General features: G+C 44.7%; 1 long non-coding RNA gene and 1 pseudogene across 1 annotated transcript; both read left to right on the top strand.

The window, feature by feature from the left end:
- Window positions 1-1435: 1435 nt before the first annotated feature.
- On the top strand, window positions 1436-18175 carry Gm36823. The gene is made up of 4 exons (XR_389703.2): window positions 1436-1883; window positions 11854-11907; window positions 15833-15969; window positions 17227-18175. It is a non-coding gene; the product is annotated as a predicted gene, 36823 (long non-coding RNA).
- Window positions 5468-6358, top strand: Gm7815 (predicted gene 7815; annotated as a pseudogene).
- Window positions 18176-21674: the final 3499 nt, after the last annotated feature.

Below are 21674 nucleotides of genomic sequence, written 5' to 3'. Positions count from 1 at the left end.
TTCTAACCCCTAAGTTGTAGGTAGGATAGCCATACTCCAGAAAGAGGTTGTTCACACCACATAAAACTTATATTCTGACCATGGGAAATGAGTATCCGATCCTTAGGATACTGGCTGATTGTGTTAGAATTCTTTGGGTAAAGGCAACAGAAACCAGTTTAGGCCAAAAGCTATATATTTGGGGGCTACTAAGAACTCACATATTTCATAGAAACTGTGGAGAAACTGTCCAGACACAAGCTAAGTTCAAGTTATCTATAGATTCATAGAACGGATACACAGAAATAGCAGGAAGAATTTGTTTAGAGTGTCACTGCACCGTGAATGGGCACCCATTGTCTTGGCTGCTTTGTAAGTTCCATTGAGGTTAGCTGGGGTCATGCATCTGTGCCTTATCTAGCAGAGGATAGAACACCTAATAATTAAATTCCTGAGGGAATCAGTGTGCTAGGAGGAACAACAACAAAAATGCTGGGAAGATGCAAAATAGAAAAAGCCAACTCTATTGTTCAATGAAGGGAGGCACCTCAAGAAAAGCAGATGATCTGAACTAAAACTCTACCTGAAGACTAGGAGATAGCCTGCTACACATCCTCACAGATGCCAGGAGACCCAAGGCTGCCTTGGAGACAAGGGACATTACTGCTTACAGCCCCAGGCATCATGAGCTTGGACAGGTCAGTTCTATATGGAGTCGATCAGGATGCAGGCTGGAAGGATGCTGTATTCGCTATTCATAGTGGCTATGGATCATGCCCCCAGGACCTGGAGCCCTTGGTCTTGTAAAGCAGCTCCTAATGAACTTACCCTAACTTACCCTAGAGAAAGAGAGCTGTTGTAGAAGTAGCTGCTTTATCTCCAACATGTTATTTCCCACACAGTCTCTTTCAAAGGAAGGTACAGAATAAATGATGATATAAGATGGGCAGAAACATGAGGGAAGAGTTAATTCCCAAGCAAGGTGAGGCTGAAGGAACAGTGGTCCAGGACCATCTGATTTAAATAAAAGATGAAAGAGAAAGCCAACATTGAAAATATAACTAGCAAAGGTCAAGGGATCAAGGTAAGATCATGTAGGATGGGTGTAAGACCAGAGACACACAGCTAAGATATCTGGGGTGAGCAGGTGCTGATGCTGTGACTAGCATTGGGCTTATACTCAATTGCCAATTGCCAGGCTGGCTTAGCCTAGCAAAAAAAGAGCAGGCGTTTTCTCTCCCATCTGTTTGGCAGAGCATGAAGCAGCACATGGCCTATCTCTGTGGGGTAAGTACAGGTGGGGGAATCACGAGGAGACTAGTGGGGCTTTACTGGGACTGCTACCATAGGTCAGGTTCACTCTGTTGCCTAGTGATGGAACACTCAGTTCGGATGTTGCTAAGTGAGGGAGCCCTGACCTCTGAGGCTATTTTCAGTGACTTGCCCCGAGGCATTCACCCCAAGCCCAATGTCAGGGAGTTTCACAGGATTCAGAGGAAAGAAGAAAATGTCACTGTCATGCTTTGAAGTATTTTCTGCATCAAGTCTTACTGTGTATGGGAATTGTCTTTCCTCAAGTTCCCAGATAGCTACTTCCTGGGAGAACAGAGGCCACAGTCTACCTTTGCAGATCCCAGCCCTTCCCCCAGGCCAGTAAGGATCTTACAAAAGCCTCTTGTGAACCGACAGGGACACCTCAGAGCCCTAATGGGAGAAGAAGGGCAAGTGTGGGCAAGGCCCCTGGCTCTCCTGCCTGCAGCCATTTCTCAAGCAACCTGGTTCTCAGGGAGACTTCAAGAACCAGTTTCTGGTCTTTGCTTGAAAAGGAAACCAGTCATTCAAGGGTAAATCATAAGTACTAAATGAAAAGCTCTGTGACTGTACACTAAAGACTTCATCACAAGGTAATGTGGGCTGGGGGTTGGGGGGGGGAGGTGCAACCATGGGCCCCCGTGTGGGTGGATGGATCTACTGAGACAAGTTTTAGATATATTTAACTGAAGATGAAACTTCGAAATCTTGGTGAAAATTCAGCCACACATAGCCGGTGGGAATGTAAAATAAAGCTCATATCAACTAAGATAGATATTCTGATCTATATAAGGATGCGCTGCAACCTACATCTGAAATGTCTCCTCTTTCCTATGCATACCCCTGTTCAAATCTTGAATGACAAATGACTACAGTATCTTCTAATATCTGAAAGGAAACTTTGACATTGTTACCCATAAAGCTGTGGTATGGAGTGTAGCTAAGTCAAATGCCCTCTAAAAGGAAGCTTAGGAATGAAGCCTTGGAATTGATTCAGAATTTTCAGGGTGAAAAGCAATTGCCAGGTTAAGAGGTTGGAGAGGGCAGGTATGGGTGCAGAGTTTACATTCCAACATTTTCATCTTGTCAATCACTTGGGTACTAAGTTGAGTATAGGACCTATCACTGCAGCACTGGTAGCTCTCCTCCTGCTCAACACAGACGTTTGTCCATGAGAACTCAGTCTCAGATCAGTGAATCCCAAGGTTTGGGTGATCAGAGCCTCCGCAGGGGACAAGGTGACTCAGAATGATGAGTCTTACCACAGGACAGGTCTTAATCCATCCTGAGTGATTTTTCAATTCCCATCTCAGCCCTTGAAATTCTATGTCCCTGCTTTTCTTGTGACTTTTCCCACAGCTTACCTTCCTTCAGGGCAGCCTCGGTGATGTCCTATTATTTTAAAGGCAGGGATCACATTACTTTCTTCTGCCTGCCACTTGGAGCACAAAGTTGTTTCCACATCAGAGACAGGACAGAATCACACACCTCACTCAAGTCATTTGTATCCAGCCACAGAGCACAAGACACATAGCCTTAAATGTGAATGGTGAGTGTTGACATATGTCTAAGAGGTCAACTTCTTTCTCTCTTTCTTTCCTCTCTTTCTTTCTTTCTTTCTTTCTTTCTTTCTTTCTTTCTTTCTTTCTTTCTTTCTTTCTTTCTTTCTCTCTATGTAACAACTCTGGTTATCCTGGAAGTCACTTTGTAGACTAGGCTGACCTTGAACTCACAGATCCTCCTGCCTCCCAAGTCCTGGGATTAAAGGCATGTACCACCACACCTGGCTACCCAATTTCTTTTCTTTTCCTTTTCCTTTTTCTTTTTCTTTTTTTTTTTAAATTGGTGGTTTTATTTTCTTCTTGAGACTTGTTCTCCCCAAACTAGACTGGAAGGATTTGATAATGTAGCTCTCTATGAAAGGCTACAGACTCAATTAATTTGCCTCAAATTATTATTCATATTCTCCCACCAATTTCATCTCATTCCAACAGAATCATATAGCTCCCCACTACACGTATAGAGGGGTCCTCCCTCACTCCAAACTGATGGCTGACTGTGCTGGTTGGGTTCCTGTGCTCACCACATACAGAGAATCCATGAGCCATGAAGCTTTAAAACCGTAGTTTATAAGGATAAATATGATGAAGGCCCAGTTGACTTTATATTGAAAAGTTGGCATGGCTAGGATGTCCCTCCCCTGCTTCCGCTACCCTGGATACAAGACCTAATAAATGGAACACCAAGGGAACACGGGCACAGTGCTTGGTGAGCCAGATGACAGATAACTCATAGGCTCAAACAGAAGGTTTACAAGAGCCTCTTCAATGAAGGGCATTAGGTGCCACCTCAAGGGAAGTGACCAAAGAGACAACAGTAACAGCAGGAACCTGATGACAGCATTTGGACACCTTTTTCAGGTTACAGTCACTCCAGGGACCAGCCCCTGTCTCAGGAGCATACCTGAGAAGTTGCTTCACTCCCATGCAGACACACCGGGGTCTTTTGAACAACTGCTTTCTAGGAAAATGTAATTTACTCTTACCAAGCCAAGGATGGAATGGCTTCATTTTATTGGGGTGTGTGTGTGTGAGTGTGTGCTTAAGGCACTGGGGATAGAACCCAGGACTTCACATGTGCCAGGGGAGCCTTCCACCCAGAAGCTGTACCTCCAGATAAAAGGAACTTTGGAAAATCTAAAATTTTTTTTCCCACATAACAGAGCACTACAGCCTTAAAGGATTTTGGTTTGTTTTGATTTGATCTGATTTGATTTGATTTAAGGGAAGAAAAATAAAATATGAGTGTGGACATTTTATGCTGCCCTTGCATAAGAAAGATAACAAAAGACCTGCAGTTAGACTGTCTGCTGACACCACTTGGCTGAAGGAGGAAGAGGGATGGGAGCTCAGGGGACCGAGTCTGACATCCGCTGACACCTTTTATATGTTTGCCTTCCGAATTGACTACCAGTCTAAAAAGCAATGCAAAGCAGCTGAAGGACTCTTTGGACTTGTGTCAGTGCCCCATCTGTTTAAGTATTATTGGCTGGTCGGCACACCTCTTCATTGGACTCTGATTGTAAATTGGCCCATCTGCCTCCTGGACCACCAGCCGGAGTGGTTCTTCTGTGAGGCAGGACCCTGTGCTGAGCCACAGTAGTGAGCCTCTACGTCAGTTTAGGGTGGGAAAGGCCGTCCTGTCCCAGCTGCAGGCCTTGGCAGGTGTGAACTCTTTCAGTCAGACTGAACTTCAAATCTAGTTCGAGCTGATTTTGTTTCCGGTGACCCCTGGCAAATGACTTAGCTTCTCTTGCTTCCTTTTTTGCAAAATGAAGATCAGACTTGCACTCGATAGCTCTGAACCACAGGAGTTGAATCTATCAGACACCTGCTGTGGCCCTAAACACATGCTTCTGGTGTTTTCATTTATGTTACCTCATTTCCTGCATCATTTCCTACCTCAGCCAAAAGCATTTTAGTTTAATGCGCCCAAAGTATAAACAGTGTCTTAGTGTACTAGCAGTTTTATGTCAACTTGACACAATCTACAGCAGTGACTGTGGGCCATGAACCCTTTGTGGATAGAATGACCCTTTCACAGGGGTCAAATATCAGATATCCTGCATATCAGATACTTACATTATGATTTATAACAGTAGCAACATTACAGTTATGAAGTAGCAATGGAATAATTTCATGGTTGGGAGTCACCACAATATAAGGAAATATAGCAAAAAGTCACAGAATTAGGAAAGTTGAGAACCACTGAGCTGCAGTCATCAGACAGGAGGGAGGCTCAGTTGAGAAAAGTCCTCCATACGATCCTGTGTTGTAGAATATTCGATGCCACTGTGAACCCAAAAGTTGTATTATTTACTGGGGAAAAAAAAAACCCTGTTTTTACTTGTAGTGTGGCTCAACCCTTAGCATACACCTTTAATCCCTCCAGCTGGAGTTCAGACAGACTCTTAGTACATACCTTTAATCCCAAACAATGAAGATAAAGTTAGTTTGTAGAAGGAAGCACCCATGTTTGAAAGTGATATCTAATTGAGTGGCAGACAAAGTGACAAATCAGAGAAAGATGGGACAGAATAAGATATGCCCACTTCTCACAAGAGATGGGGGAAATGGCGGGTCAGCCGCTGAATTCAGAGATCAAGCTTCCAGACCCTGGGAATAGGTCAAGCATGTCTGGATTGGAGAGCTGCCCGGTCAGACTATGGACCCCGAGTTGTCCCTGCTGCTGCTGTGCCCTTTCTAGGGACTGTCCCAGGAACAGGTAGCAGCAGAGCTGAGCCCAGCTCATGATCGTTGTCCATTGCCTGGAGGAGACAAGACCATCACTGTCATCTGGGAGACCCGGCTACAGGCCCAACCTTGGATCTTTGATGCTCTCAGCTTCTGCCTTCACTCAGCCACACTGGTCTCCAGCTTACCTGAGCCACAGCTGCTCCCGCATCTGGGTCTAACTTCCTAGCAGGACTTCCCGGGCACCAACTGGTCCAGCTCAGCTTCCCGGCTGTGACAGCAGGGAGCTGCAGATTAGGGTGACAAGCAAGCCTATCTGGCAGACCAGCTGGGGGTGGGTGCCACATTGGTCAGGGCTGATGACTTCCTTGTCTTCCTGCGCTGCTCTCAGCAGGTAGCAGAAGCACCTGGACTGGGGGATGTGCCCGGTGGGCACCCTGAACCTCAAGTCCTGTGCTCTGGTGGGATCCCCCAGCCACAAGGACCTCCCTGGGGAGCTGGTGGTCCGAAAGCTCTTCTCCAGTGTCCTACAGGAGATCTGTGATGAGGTGAACCTTCCATTGCACACCTTGAACCAGCCTCTGTCATTGGGTATCGCTTGCGATGAGAGCAGCATGGGCAGAGCCAGTGCAGAGTTCTATGTCCAGTGCAGCCTGATTTCAGAGGTCAGGAGTTGTTACCTGAGTGGGGGACCTGAGGCCCACCAGTCTACAGGAATCGTCTTTGTGGAGACACAGAGGGTACAGAGACTGCAGAAAACAAAGATGTGGGCACCACTCTGCCCCTCAGCCAAAGGCTCCATCCTCCCAGACATTTATAGAGACAGGTTGCAGAAAGAGAGAACAAGCTAGACTCGGGTGAAGACAGAAGATTAGAACACATTGCCAAAGGCAGTATTAGGCAAAGATGAACGGTTCATTCGGAAGAAGCTGAAAGAACATAGATTGAAATCAATCAGCTTGGAGAGGAGTTTAAGCCAGTCAACCAGAGATCAGACAGAACTAGGAAGAGGTGAGTTTATTCAGCAGTAAGTCTCAGAGACTAAACACATTCTAGGCCTAGATACGATTGTATGAGGCTAGAAGCTTTAAGGGCTAGGGCTAGATTAGCAGACTGAGGCAGTAAGCCTCAGAGAGGATAATTACTTAGGAGAATAAAGTTACATATACTGTCCTGCTATAGTCAATCCCGTAGTGCATTTTCTTAATTAGTGATTGCTGAAGGAGGGTCCAGCCAATTGCAGGTAGTGCCATCCCAGACTGAGCAAGCTATGGTGAGCAAGCACCGCTCCATGTCCCCTGCATCAGCTCCTGTCCCCAGGTTCCTGCCATGCTTGAGTCTTTGCCTTCACTGCTTTTGATGGTGAACGGTTGTATGGCATTGGGAGTGACAGAAACCCTTTCCTCTGCAAATTGCTTTTGGTCCTGGTGTTTCATGGTAGTAGTAACCCTGCCTAAGACACCTACTTCCTGCTCCAGTTGTTCTGATTTACTCTTCAGTCACACCAGGGTTTCTGTGGTCTTTCTGATGTGATGGTTTTGCCCACAGCAGATAGCTCCATGAATCCAAATGGAACACTCAACCTTCATAAAACACTAATTGCTGATTCACAGTTGTGGTGGTTTGAAAAAGTTATTGCCCTCATAGGGTCATATGTGCTTGTTATATGTATGCAAGTGGTGACACCATGTGACAGGGATTAGTGCATTCGGCCTTGTTGGGATAAATGTGTCACTGAGGCCGGCCTTTGGTGTCTCTCTCTTCCCGCTGCCTGCCAATCTGGATGTAGAAATACTGAGTCCTTCTCCAGCACTCTGTCTGTCCGCATGCCACCATGCTTCCTGCCACGCTGATAATGGACTAAACCTCTGAACTATAGACTAGTTCCAATAAAATGTTTTCCTTTATAACAGTTGCTGTGGTCATGGTGTTTCTTCATAGCAATAGAACCCTGACTAAGGCAACAGACTTCATGGATAAAAGTAATTCTATGCAAATGCTAAAGTTTTTCCTTTGCTAATCAGGATTGCATTTAGGCTGTATTATCATATGATGTGTGATTTAGAAATTAGAGGGAGAAGAGAATTCTATGCCTAAAGCCTGGCATGATGTTTATCTTATTGAGGGTTACTCTTGCTATGATGAAACACCATGACCAAAATCAAATTGGAGAGGAAAGGGTTTATTTGTTTTATATTTCCACATTGTAGTCTATCACTGAAGGACATCAGGACAGAAACTCCAACAGGGAAGGATGGTGGAGGCCATGGAGGGGTGCTGCTTACTTGCTTGATCATCATGGCTTGCTCTGTCTACTTTCTTATAGAACACAAGTACCCTAGCCCAGGGACGGCACCACCAACAATGGACGGGCCCTCCCCCATCAATCACTAATTAAGAAAATGCCCTTCAGGCTTGTCTATAACCTGATCTTATGGAAGCATTTTCTCAATTGGGGCTCCCTCTTCTTTGATGACTCTATCTTGCGGCAAGTTGACATAAAACTAGTCAGTACACTGGAGATGAAGACAAAGTGGGTTGAAAAAGAATTAAAAGCCACATTAACTTTAGCCTTAAGCTTTCTCTTATTGAGCTCTACTTGGGTAAAGGAAGCCACGGGTAACCCTTGGCTGGTGAGTTGGGAGGTCCCTTAAGTGGATCACCTGGGCTTAGAAAACTAAAGCATGAACTGTTAAAGAAAAAGAATGGGTGTCTGCTGTATAGGTGTCTGTCTACTATATGGGTGTCTGCCTGCTGTATGGTTGTCTGCCTGCTGTATGAGTGTCTGCTGAATGGCTCAGTGGTGGAGCAATAGCCAGGAGTGTATGAAGTCCTGGCTCTGTCCCTAGCAGCACCCTTGTTAGGAACATAAAATGTTCTTGTGATACTGTTTCAGGAAGTACTAAGGCTCATGACTCTTAAAATGGGAGGGCATTGTGTTATTCTCAGACTATGTCAACACCTGTAGGACTGGTAGCCAAGCAGTAGTGGCCTGGGGCTTTAGGATGATGAATAAGAAGAGATTAAGATGATCGAGCGAGGATAATAGAGTGAATTAATATGTCTTGCTGCAAGGCAGGCCAGTGTGATCAGGCATGAGAAGTGCGAGGAGGTAGAATGTCAAATGATGTTCTGCTAGGGCACACTGGTAAAAGAATGTCTTGCTAAAGCAAACACGTGAAAGAAGGCTTTCCTGAAGCAGACCCAGGTAAAAGGATATTTTGCCAGAGCAGACACAGGAAAGACTGTTTTCCTGAAGCAGACACAGGTGTAAGGATATTTTGATATAGCAAACACATGAAAGGACCCAGGATAAAGAAGTATAAATATAAGCCAGGTGTGGTGGCACATGCCTTTAATCCCAGCACTTGGGAGGCAGAGGCAGGCGGATTTCTGAGTTCGAGGCCAGCCTGCTCTACAAAGTGAGTTCCAGGACAGCCAGGACTATACAGAGAAGCCCTGTCTTGAAAAACAAACAAACAAACAAAAAGTATCAATATGACCCACAGACAGTGGGAGATGAGCATTGAGCACAGGTTTGGTTTGATCCGCCTCGCTATTCCTCACTAACAACACACATGTATTAGTTCTCTTTACATACTGTTGAGCTCAACTTGTGATAAGCCTGACATTGAGAGGAACTCGCCAAAGAACTGCTCATGAGGTTCCTGTGGAGGCTCGGGCTTCCGTGGCTTCACTTCAGGTCAGTTGGTGTTTGCGCCTGATGTTTGCTTACTGAAAGGATTAGGCTATAGCCTGGTGTCTGCCTTGCCTAGAGGACTGGTCTGCAGCTGCTGAGTCATATTTGGTGTTTGCTACAGGACTGAGCTGCTGCCAAAAAAGATCACCCCCAAAGAACTATTGCTGAACAGGTTCACTGCCCCCATATCCTAATAACTTTTCTCCTTCACTACCTCTGCTGGGTGGTGGGCTAGAGAAAAAGTTGAATCCTTATTAAAAGTAGGTTGCAAAAAATCTATGCTCACAGTGCAGCTTATATTTGGTTAGGTGCCTTTCAATAGATCCCATGTTTAGATTTCAAGGGTAGGAGATTGTCTCTGTAGTACCTTGGATCTGAAATACTCACTACTCTCACCCCAAGGCTCTATAGAAGAGGCTCATTCCTTTGCTTAGCACTGTGACGAGGTTGGTGGCAGCATAAAGAGGCAGAGACTCGTGAGAGGCTTCCTGTCATTGAGGGCACACGCTTGGAGGGATTTGGGGCCCCATCCCTTTCTCCTAGACTTCCCAACTGTAATTAGGTAGCAGCTTTGGGCTGCCTGCACTCCCCATTGTGACATCATGCCTCTTCTCTAACCCAAGAGCAGACAAGCCAACTGATCTAGCAATTTTCTATTGCTGCAATAAAACTCCAGAACTTAAAAAAGATGCATTTAGTCCAGTTTTAGAGTGTTAAAAGTCCATGTGACAGAGTGAAGAAATAGCTGTGAGCTCACATCTTGATCCACAGCCACAAGACAGTGCAATGGGTAGGTTGTCTTTTAACGCCTCAAAGCCTACCGCTAGTGACACGCCTCCTCCAACAAGGCCACACCTCCTAATCCTTCCCAAATAGTTCTACCAACTGGGAACCAAAACATTCAAATCTATGAGCCTATGGAGGCTATTTTCTTTCAGACACCACACCAGCCAAAAGAACCCTTCCAAAATAAGCCAGAGAGAACCTGTTCTCCATTCAAGTTCACCAGCTGGACACTTGTTAACTGTGAGGAAGCCTACTAAGGGACCACTGCCAGGAACAAGATTGTCCCTAGGAATGTGAGGAAAGTGGGGTTACCTTAAGCCATGCTGAGGAAATGAGAGGAATAAGTAGTTCTTTAATGAAATATAATGCATTTCCCCCCTCCCAGAATTCCCACTTCCTAGTACAGTCCCTACAAGCCACCATGAGCTTCTTTTGCTTTTCAGGATCGTGATTCCGGTGTAATGTCCTTTTTCTTCTTTTCTTGCTGACCAGAGCTGATGGAGGGCTTTTCTGCTACTTCTGGTTTCCTTGCTTTCTTTAAAACTCCTGCTCCCTGCCAGGGGCTGCCAGCTACCTAACCTCCAGGGCAGCTTTACTCAGAAGTCATGACTTTTTCCTTCTCTTCATGCTCATCCTCTGGGCAGTGACTGAGACTTACAGCTTGTCTGCCCTGGGGGTTTTTCTTAGAAACTCCTCCAGCTTCTGTTGAGTCTGTTATGACTTGAGTTATTTGACTAATGAAACTACAAACCCTAAGAGAGGACCCTGAATCATGTGGTATCAACTGGCAATCAGGAAGGGACTCCCTAGAATTTTTCAGTAATTCCAGCAAACACTTAGAACCATATTATCCAACAATCCCACAGCCTCATCAATGTCCTTGAAAAACAAACTCAAAGTAGAATAAAAGGGACTAGGTTCTGTTTCCTCTCTAAAGAAACAGCCTGAGCACATCGTGTAAGCATTGGGAAGCACGTGCAGTTTCTGTTAATCTTATCAGGGACAAGTCTGCTGAAGAATGTTTAAAATCAAATGGCAGAAGGGTGTGGCAGACTGGGACAGGCCTTTCTTGCCAGAGTGTGCTTTGTAAATGAAGCCTACTTTGTGTAACCTTCTGACTCTCAGGAGCACAGACGTCCATCAACCTTCCTAGATATATATGCCAACTCTTTAGAACTATTTGGAAGAAATTCATAAAGTGACCAGTTTTTATAGCAAGGAACTTCGATTAATCGCATCACATAATACATTTTAGTATTTCTCTCCAAAGGAGAGAGAGAGTCTTAAGACAGAGAGGTGGTACATGGGAATGGGGAGGAGGGACCAATCCGGAGCTGGCACCCTGGGGCTGCAGGCTGGGGGGAAGTTAACCCCGCAGTGGTGTGAACCACTGAGCCATCTGCTTTTCCAGCTCATTTCCCTTTGTTCTCAGTGGAAGCACCCTCTGGAAGGAGCTGCTCGCTGCTTGCTGAGCAGTTTAGAATCTAAACTAATGACAAGGGGATTAAATTCATTCGGCTTCCCTGTGGGTTGCCATCCACAGGGCGCCCTGGATTTGAAGAAGAGGAACTTTGGCTCAGGAATTGGGGAAATGAGAACAGCAGGCAGAAGGCAGGGGTGGGGAGGCCTTTGAAAGCTCTGTCTGCAAGGAATGGGCCTTCTTAGGACCTGAGGTGGAACCAGACCCAGGTTGTACTGCCAAGGCACCCAGGAGTTCAGGTGCTGTAAACCTGCCACGGTGACCAGAAATTCCATCCCTAGAGAATCATGAGTTCTGGTAATGTAGTAATCTTGCTACTTTTCTACCCTTTTCCCTTTTTGCAGAGGAGAAATCTCTTGTCTACACACTTGTGTCAGCCTAGGAGTCCGGGACAGAAGGTAATGTAGGAAGAGCTGTGGTCCAGGTGTCATGCTGAGGGGGTGCTGTGTACCCCTTATGTGTCCCTTACAGAACACCATCAAAGGGACTGCTAGTAATTAATCGTCTAGAGCCACCTAAGGAATCTGTCTTGAAGCACTGAAGTAGTTTGATCATTGCAGATAAAGTAGGTAAAAATCCGAGGCCAGGTTCTATCTGTATTTGTCATCTTGAAGGTTATGTTGAAGGGCAGACAGAACAAAGCCATGGCGGGGCAGGCCGATGGCCCTACCAAGGCCTGGTTTTCCTCACTGGCACTATATTAACCTAACATGGTGGCCAGCTCCCTAGTCTCAGTCACTGTAGAGGTGGAGTCAGGAGGCTCCAAGATTCAAGACATTCCCCCCCCCCCTCCCACCAGCTACATAGTGAATTTAAGGCCAGACTGGACTACATGAGACCCTACTTCAAGCAGCAGTCCAGTAAAATGTGAGGGGAGGAAAAAAAAGGACAAAGATAATTAATATTCTGTCTGAATATACAGCTAAATTTGTCTTTAACAGTTTTGTCACAGTGAGAGATGAGTGAGATAGCTCCCTTGAAAAAGGCACTTGGCCTGATGGCCTGAGTTCAATCCCAGAGGCCCACATGGCAGAGGGTTCCCTGAACTACACACACACACACACACACAAAGTTGTACATCCCCCGTAAGTGACAAGCGCTCAGTGACGATGGCCTGTTACTAGCCCTTGCTGTCTGCTGGCACTACTTTACAGGTAGGCATCTAGCAGTCAGAAAAGCCTATGGAGGGTTCTTAGCAGTCCCAGAGATTGAGAGAGTAGCCTGACTTTGTTGATCCAGAAAATAAATCCCACCTTGGTAGAAATAAGAACTTGTTCTGAGCCAAACACAAGTGGCCACAGCCAGGAACACAGATTCACATCATCTTAATGTCACACTCCAAGGTGAGGAGAGGTCCTGAATCTTAGGGTCATAGAAGAGAAGAAAAGCCATAAGTCACAGCTTTCACCAAAACCATAAAACTCCACTGTGTCTCAGACACTGGCTCAGGACAGTCTTAGCTTTGGGGATAGTGTATGCAGGTGGGCTGCTACGTTATTGGTGATGTCGCACAGGTTTTGACAAATAGTTAAGGATACAAAGTGGCTCCAAATTGGGCAGTGAATGAATATCGAGGTGGGGTGGGGTGGGGTGGGGATAAAGGCTGCCTCAGATTATTGTCTCTGGGTTGCCAACATTCCAGCTTTCCAGGATCACCAAGTTTAGAGTCAGTCTTCAGCACAGGTATGACCTCTCTGAGTGACAGGTCAGTATCCCAAGGCTTTGAATACATACAAGAGAGGCTACCACAGACAATTATTTATCTTTGAGTATAGAAGAAAATAAGATGGCAATGTGGGGATATATTTATTTCCTTTAGAGAACAATCCAGGTACTGTTTTGAGTAGCAACTAACACAAGTTTCTAGAACATGTATCCCCCAAGGAAAATTACAATGATGTTTCCCAGTCATGAACAAAGGAGAGAAAGGTGGAATTTTCTTTTGAGAGCCATGCAGCCTTGAATTTAATTCCCCCACATACTTCCTTTTATCCTCACACATGTTCCTCTAAGGTAAACACATTGAAGGACATGATGAGTGGAGGCTGTGTCCTCCAGGGCTCATTAATTGATGTAACCGAAGGCTGAGCTCTGGGCACGTGTGTGTCTTTAGAGATCAGAAGATCCAGCTGCTGGCAAATGAGCAGGTTTTGAGAATTCATAGGGCAGGAGGCTGGGACTGGCTGCTCCAGAAGGACTCCTTGTGGTTGCTGAGAAGTCAGAACGCGCTTTCTCACAGAGCTCTGCTGCGAAAGGGCACTCAGAGATGTAAGGTGGCCATTGGCTCATGACTAGAGCTGGTACTTGAATTTTTCTGTGACTATCATCATCCTTGGGAACAAATAACACAAAGGATCCTCTGAACACACACAGAGGGTCTTTCTCGGAGAATACTTGAAACGTGTCCTTAAAGGCAGGCTGCAAAAAGCTTTGTGAAATGAGTCCCTGCAGTTCCCAGATAAAAGAAGAGCCACAGCCTCCACCTCCAACTCACCCTTCATAGGACTCATCCGCAGACTGGACAGCTGCTGGCCCATCCTGCCACCCACAGGTGTGAGATCACGGTTATACTGATGAAACCACCATGGTGCTCGTCACCATGGTGACAACATCACTCCCCCACTGGGGAAACTCCATGTGGAGACTGTGAAGATACTTTCCCGCCTCCATCATTAAAGCTTGGTGCCCTGGGCTTCTAAGAATTGACCTTACTTTTGATGAATAATTTAATTTGGATCAATTCTGCAGGGCCTGGGAGAAGATGAAAACCCCTTTCATACTAAACCCAATAGACTTACTCTCCAGATCGTTGGACGAAGAGGTGGTGTATCATGCGTAAGCTCCTCTTAGCAAGCTATGCGTACAGATTAGGAGTGAGAACTGATAAAGGGGATGATAAAGTGGATATCTTGGTTACACATACCTCTTTTGCATATGGGGGTCTGAACCCAGGACATTGTGCAAACTAGGCAAGTGTTCTTTTCCTGAGCTGAAGCCCTGCAGAGGACTTCCAAAAAGAAAGACTATTGAGTCTTCTAATAATTTGAAGAAATTACTTAGAGGGCAATGTCCCTGCAGAAAAATGGATGGATTTGGTTCCCATGGTTTCTGTAAAATCTCATTCTATAGACTTGTTAGCTAGTCAGATAAAAGCGAAACCTAATCAGGTCAGATCTTGGATCTCATTTTTAAAAAGTAGAAGGCTGGGGTGATGGCTCAGTGGGGAAAGCGTTTGCTGCACAAACAAGAGGCTCTGGGTTCAGATCCTCAGCAACAGTGTTAAAGGCTGGGCATGGTGAGCATCATCTCCATTCGTAGGTAGAACTGGGAGGCTCTATGAAATGCCAAGTTCTGGAGAGTAACCCGACGCAATGTGAGTCTAGGTAGGCTGCACTTATTTCAACTTAGAGCTAACAGTAAACTGCTCATTGAGAAAGAAAAAAAAGTTAATTATGACAGGGTTTTTAGAAAATGAAGAAAGTGTATTTTAATTAAAGTTTAAACGAATCATAATTGATTATGTTTCCAGATATATCAAATCGGCTGGGCCTTCCAATTAGAGAGCTAATTAAGTTGAAAATTCAGTTTTATTCACCTGCCTCTGGCTGGTTGAGCTATTTCTGAGCTCTACCTGAGACATGCAAGGGTGTTCTTGCCTCTAGGCAGCACCTGAAGAAAATATTTGAGTACATGCAAGAACAATTGTATGTTTATGCAGGAACGCACAGAATGGTTTGCTGGGAAAGAGATGGCTATCTACTTGAAGAATTGGATCATTCTTCTTGATTTTGATATATTTCTACTATGCCTAAATGATGCAGTTCTTACCAAATGCAGGGTGACAAAACATGAGATTTGAAGACTGGGAGAAGGGAGGTCAAGTCAGCCTATGGGGGCCCAGAGCAGAGAGCCAGGTTGCTACCGGGTAGCCTGCCCCACCCACAACACCAAAGGCAACCTGTGGCCAGCTTTCTACAGCAAAGCCATGCCTGCTAGTGTGGAGGTGTATTTTAATTCTCGATGACTTAGGGAATAAGAATTTTCCGAGCTGCCTCCCTGTCTCTGGCTTTGTTGTTGTTTTGTGACAAAATAATACAGTAAACTTCCTTGAATCCCAGTGTCTTTAAGCACAGACAGTTGGTACCTTTCCTTGATGTCCTGACCACAGCTACATCACCAATCACAAAAATGAAACTCTTCTGGACATCTCATTTAGAAGACAGGATTTTTTTTTTTCTTTTTTGGAAACGGTCTCTGTAACCGAGGCTGGCCTTGAACTTCTGACCCTCCTATCTCCATCTCTCCTGAATGCTGGGATTACAGGCATGTAGGACTGGCCAGACTTGAAAGTGACATGCTGAATGCAAGGCAAGGACAGAAGGAGCTGATTCCTTCACAGTCCCCCGGAACCACGTGGTGGCCAGGTTGACAGTACCAGAGAAGAGCACCTTCCCACTTGGGTAAACTGACTTTTTGAGTCTTAAATCTCTGCAGGCAAGAACTTCTTGCCACTAACCATCTCTAATGAAAGCATTCTTACAGCAGATACAGCAAAGTAACACCTGGGCTTAGGTCTATCTATAAACTTCTACATAAACCTGATGCCCTAGTTTCTCTGTTTTCAAACAGAAATTTATGTCTAGAAAACAGAAATTGGTAAAAAGAAGTGAATGTGTTTATACTTTTGCCAAAGTAGAGAGAGCAGCACTCCTTGTCTCACCCTGTCCCCATCCCATTCCTGTAAGGATACTACAGTTTTACGGAAAAGATGAAACCCAGGAGGTAGGTAGATTTAACCACCAGGACTTATGTGGAGTCTCTTCCTGGGAGGCAACTGGGCTCCCTTCCCCAACACAGGATAACTGGGGAATCAGAATTCTTTGGGGTCCATTGTTTTCCAGAAACAGGTTTCATTTCAACAAGAGAATGATCAATACAAAACAGAGTGCATAAAGTGACATACAAACAAGTGAATTTTTTGGTTGCTGACAGTGGACAGGGTAAGCAGTAACTGAATTTCTGTGATAAACACTCCACATTCTAGAGCATTGCTTAGACCCTGTGCCCTGGTGTCCCTTTGCATGGTCCACTGTTTGGTCCCTATAGACTGGTAGTTTGGAAACCATACTTCAGATAACCAAAGCTGTTAGGTCAAAAGGACAGTCTAGTTTTACTAATTAATTATTAATTATAATTAATTAGTTCCTTTGGAATTATAATTAATTTGATCAAAAGACCTGGTAATCAAAATATTTGAATTTTGTAAGATTACAAAAGTCATTGTTTGAACTTCTAATAAAAACACGTAATCTTTACGGAAAAGTTAATTAATTTATTCACATTCTCATTAATTGGTTCTGCTTTCTCAATACCAGGAACATTAGAAACAGGCTCAGGGTGTGTTAATAATTAGATTCCTTGAAATAGTAGTACTTTAATTATTTAGGGTCTTATATTCTAGCTCTCAGCTTGAGGAGTATGTCTTCTTCCACACATATGTCAAGTGACCATTTTTTTCTCATAAATAAGAACCTTCTCTTGTCTACTTATGGTGAGGGAATATGGAAGATACCATTATGGGATCTGGAGGTCTGCTGTTGGCTGCCATTATTCCTGCCAAGTAACAGACCAGAGTGATTACAGATTTTTACAGAATTCGTTTACCTTCCTCTTTGAATCTGCTGCACTGAACCTAGATCTGTTTTTGTCTTCTATAGGTGACTTGTCAGACCTGAAGAGCAACTGAAAGTCACAGTGGAATTCAGACTCATCACTGATGACCAGGACAAGAAACCAAGATCAAGGTGCAGCTGAGTATAGGAGAATCATCAGGGACCAAACACCAGCATGAGAACTCATTCGAGTTTTGAAACAGATTCTCACTGCTCTGGCCCTGAATGCCTGGCTGCAGAGGTCTTCCTGCTTTGCCCTTTCAAGTAGCTAGGGTTATACATATAAGCTTGAAGCAGAAACAACATTGAGAGTCCTGCTTACTGGCTTGCTCAGCTACCTTTCTTACCCAGCTTGGGTCTACAGGCCTAAGGATGGTACTGCAATCCTAAGGATGGCTGGTCCTTCCTACATCAATTACCAACTGAGAAAATGCCTCAGAGATGTGGCAACAGGCTAATCTGATTTGGGCAGGTCTACTTCAGTCGAGGTTATTTTCCTGGATGATTCTAGGTCATATCTAGTGGTCTTCTGATGCTAAGTAGGACGGCAGGACCAGAGGCAACTTTTACATTTGGCTCAGTCCATTCTCTGCCCCAGAAAGTGTACATTATTCTGCTTATCTACAGCTAAAACTAAACTTTGCTTGCCTGTTACATCTATGCCCTGCTGGGAATTCCTCTCCTCTGGGTTCACAAGAAGAGAATGTGGGAATGGAATGTGGGAGGAGATATCTCTCCCCATGATCATGTGGAATGGCATGTCAGCCTCTGATCAAGCTCTCCCTTGATGTCCTCCTGACTTCAGCTGAAGGGTCTTCTTGCTGTTCTCATCTGAAGTGTCCTCTCCCCTCTCCCTCCATAACTGTGCTTAGTCACCACTAAATGCCTGTCTGGGAAATGCCTGTCTTTCTCTAGGTCAGTAATGACTGTCTTAGTCGGGGTTTCTATTTCTGAACAAACATCATGACCAAGAAGCAAGTTGGGGAAGAAAGGGTTTATTCGGTTTACATTTCCATACTGCTGTTCATCACCAAGGAAGTCAGGACTGGAACTCAAGCAGGTCAGGAAGCAGGAGCTGATGCAGAGGCCATGGAGGGATGTTTCTTTACTGGCTTGCTTCCCCTGGCTTGCTCAGCCTGCTCTCTTATAGAATCGAGACTACCAGCCCAGAGATGGTCCCACCCACAAGGGGTCTTTCCCCCTTGATCACTAATTGAGAAAATGCCTTACAGTTGGATCTCATGGAGGCATTTCCTCAACTGAAGCTCCTTTTTCTGTGATAACTCCAGCTGTGTCAAGTTGACACAAAACTAGCCAGTACAATTGATCCCTTGTCCACTTGACACACAAATACATCACTAGTAAGCCTCAACCCTTACATTCTTATTCATCCCCAAGATCTAAATAACTTTAAAAGTCCCACAGTTTTTACATATTCTTAAAATTTCAATCTCTTTAAAATATCCAACTCTTTTAAAACCCAAAGTCTTTTTACAATTAAAAGTCTCTTAACTGTTGATTCCACTAAAATAGTTTCTTCCTTCAAGAGGGAAAAATATCAGGGCACAGTCACAAGCAAAAGCAAAAATTAATCTCCAACTATCCAATGTCTGGGATCCAACTCATGATCTCCTGGGCTCCTCCAAGGGTTGGGTCACTTCTCCAGCCATGCCCTTTGTAGCACACATGTCGTCCTCTAGGCTCCAGATGCCTGTACTCCACTGCTGCTGCTCTTGGTGGTCATCTCATGGTACTGGCATCACCAAAACACTGCCTGACCCCTTCAGTCCTGGGCCATCAATTGCAACTGAGGCTGCACCTTCACCAATGGTCTTCCTTGGCCTCTCACAGTGCCGAGCCTCAGCTGCTCTGTGTGACCCCTTCATGCCTTCAAAACCAGTACCACCTGGGTGACCCTTACACATTACCAAGTCCCAGTCCCTGATGGAGGCATTTCCTCAGCTAAAGCTCCTTTCTCTGTGATAACTCCAGCTGTGTCAAGTTGACACAAAACTAGCCAGTACAATGAATTAACATTGCAAGATGACTGCTTTTGGTTCAGTTACTTGCTACTGCATAGGAACCAATGGATCTTAGTATATTTATGGTACCGTAGAAAACCACCAGAGCTGGTGTAGGCTATGAAGAACATCTCTGAAGCCTGAAGTCCAAATTCAAAAGTGTTCAGTATATGATGGGGGGCTTGTTCCCTCTTGACTTCCTATGTAGTCAGACTCACATGCAAAGAATAGAAAGGCACAAAGCTTCTCATTTTGTAGAAGACTAATTGCTTACAGAAAGAGCTTTATTAATCAACCATTTCCTAAAGGCCTAAAATTGATTCAACATGAATTTGGGGATGAAATGACCAAAGTCTTCCTTACAATGCAATGGCTTAAGCCAACTTTTCTTCCTTTCTTTTTAAGTGGAAATACATTTTAAAGTGGATTGTCTAGTCCTTGTGTGGAAGAGTGTGTGCACATTAATGCAGGTGCCCTCAAAGGCCAGAAGTTGGATCCTCTGGAGTCATAGTTGCAATTGGCTATACACTGCTCTACTTGCATGTTGGTCACCATGCTCTAGTTCTCTGTAGAGCTGTAGCAGGGTCATAACTACTGAGCAACACTCTAGCTCCAAGACAACTTGTTCTTGATGACTGGTGGTTCCCCAGGTTGTCTAGGCTCAATGGAGCTGTGTTCCATTATCGCCATTTGAACTTCATTCCTGATATCCCCACCACCACCACCACTACCCAGGGCCTGCCCATGAGACCATCACAGAATTAGAGCGTCACTGCTGCAGGCAGGGAACTGCTCCTGAACTGATACAGTGTCACTCCATGATATTCTGTTAGTCAAGTGAGGAATTAAGAAACATGGGAATAGACTCGAGGCTTGGATAAGTATGTAGAAAAGACAAGAACCAGAAAGCATGTGGGAGTTATTGTTACTCTTGGAATACATGGACAAATTAAAAGGGAAAATATTAACATTGAAGTTTTAGATGATTTGGTGATGTACAAGCAGCTGTTTGGGGCGAGAAAAATTATAAATGGTAGAAAGAATCCCATGTGGTGGTTCATACTTACAGTCCCTGTGCCTCAGAGCAGGAGCAGGAGGATAGCGAGTTTGAGGATAGCCTGGGCTACCTAGAAAGTCTTATCTCTAAATAAACAAATGAAAGGATAATATTTTTTTTTCTGGAGAATGTTTTAGAACAAGCTTGTTTAGCATTTTGCCATTTAGAACAATACAGACAGTTACAATATACATCGGGGGCTCAACTAACAGTGGATTAAAAATATCTTAATTAAGAACCTCTGAATCCAAGTTGGAAATAAGGGGCCTGCATGCAGGATGCTTTAGTGACAGGGTGATCATCAGAAGCCAAAGAGAATCCATTTCCTTCAAGTCTAGAGTAGCTAAAGAGAAGCACGCATTGATGTGTGCCAAACACCAGACTGTAAGAGAATGCACTTCTCCTATTCTGAGAAGCTGTGTAAAGTAAAGTACAGTTGGCTGGGATTGCAACAGGTCTAGCTGAAGGCTCTTCTCGTGTCTCTTGGCTTGAAATGTGTTTCAATTATGTCTGATTTAAATTCTTACAGTGCATCTTAAAGTTTTTATTCAGTGCTCAGATACCCAAGACACAAATCTGTCTTTATTTTCCTCCGCTGTTACATTTAAAAGGAACTTGGATCTTACATGATGGCCATCCTCCCATCCACCCACAAAACCGCACACACCTCTTTCTCTGGAGTTTTGGGGTTTTGAGGAGGTTACACCAATTGAATGACATCCACTCATGATAGCTGTCCCAGAATTCCTTGCAGGGCAACGTCATTATGTAGATGCTTCAGGAGTTTCTCTCAGAAGGCTCACGGAGCCTGCTGGTTGCATGCTTGGGAATCAAGTCCCTGTTCTTGCTCATTCTAGAACTACAAAAGTTCACTTCCTGCCCCTTCCTGCCCCTTCCTGCCCCTTCCTGTTTACTCAAGGTAGAGGCAGTCTTCCAGTGCCCGGCTCAGGAACTTCAGGAAGCATCCAAGGCAAACATTCTTTCTGCACTTGTTTCCAGATTAGACCCATGTCCACTTCTCAGCCTCCCCCAAGACTGTTGTCAGCAGAGCCCAAATGACCACAACCCGTCCCTGCAGAGTTTACTCACCCTAAGATATTCCTTCTCCTGATGTGTAGGATTGCTTTTCATCTTGAGGGGAGGGGAGAGACAGGAGCAGAAAGCAGACACAGTAGAATTCCACTTGAGTCATCAAGTGTTTGTGCCTGGGTTTCGTTGTGGGCAACATTTTTTTTTCAATAAATAAATTGAGACTTGACCCTCAGAGGCTATCTTCTGTCTCCATGAACACACTTCCCCCAGAAGTCAAGAGATGTTGTATGGTGCAGGTTCTCTAATGCCAACGGACCACAGGGGACCATAAACACAGAGGTTAGACTGGTGGGTAACATCCTAGGATAATATTCTACCACAGC

The sequence above is a fragment of the Mus musculus genome, chromosome 3, assembly GCF_000001635.26.
Source record: "Mus musculus strain C57BL/6J chromosome 3, GRCm38.p6 C57BL/6J".
NCBI classification, from domain to species: domain Eukaryota; kingdom Metazoa; phylum Chordata; class Mammalia; order Rodentia; family Muridae; genus Mus; species Mus musculus.
Note: the sequence above shows the minus strand (reverse complement) of the source record. Positions and strands in the feature narration are given on the sequence as shown.